We start from the raw sequence: 1,006 nt of genomic DNA on the forward strand, positions 1-1,006 counted from the left end.
GAGTGGAACGATGAATGTATTGATTTACAATGATGTGTCTCTTTTTTTTTTTGTGTCTGTGTACACGATAAGTAGTCGAAATAATGCTACGATTTTCAACTTCAGTATCTTTTTCGATCAGAAAGTGAATATCGTTGGTGCATTGAGAAGGTAAAAATTTCCCAGTAGTTTTCAAAAGCGCCGGGAAAAACAAAAGAAAAATTAAGGAAAAACGGAAATTTTTACGCAAAATCGATTTTTCACAAAATTGAATTTGGTTTTTGGTGTAACTTTAAAAAAAATGACCGTAGATACATGAAATTTTGACTAAATGTTTATCTTAGCATTTTCTATACACGGTAAAATTTTGAAAATATTTTGATTTATTTTGAGCTCTTTACGGACATTTTCATTTTCCATTTTTTTTTAGTTTTTTTTCTAAAAATATCAATAAAATTTTATTTGTTGGATAAAAAAGCTTGAAAATTTAATAGAAGGCTCCTAGTATATTGTTTCAAAAGCAGATGAAAAATATTAAAAATCGTTATTCACAGTTTTTTTTTATAAGCATTAAAAGTTCAAAAAATGACAAAATATGGAAAAATCACGAAAATTTGCAAATTATTTCGAGTTAGAAATTCATAAAAATTTTTCTTTTTAAATCTAAGATATGAAAATGTAATACAAGATTCCTTATAAGATTATCTACCTTTATCAAACAAAAATTATCTATAAGAAAGTCAAATTAAATTTTTATGATCGTTTGAAATTCAAATTTTTACAACATTGGATATTCACTCGATTTCTCATGTAGCGATTTCCTTATCTTGTTGTAATTAAAAAACGAATGACTGTAGATACTTGAAAATTTAACTGAATGTTTATATCAGCATTTCCTATATACGATAAAATTTTGAAAATAATTTCACTCTTTTTGAGCTGTTTACGGACATTGTCAGTTTTAAATTTTTTTATTTTTTTTTTCTATAAATATCAATAAAGTTTTATCTGTTGGGTCAAAAAGTGT

Source organism: Acyrthosiphon pisum, chromosome A1 (assembly GCF_005508785.2).
Source record: "Acyrthosiphon pisum isolate AL4f chromosome A1, pea_aphid_22Mar2018_4r6ur, whole genome shotgun sequence".
Taxonomy (NCBI): domain Eukaryota; kingdom Metazoa; phylum Arthropoda; class Insecta; order Hemiptera; family Aphididae; genus Acyrthosiphon; species Acyrthosiphon pisum.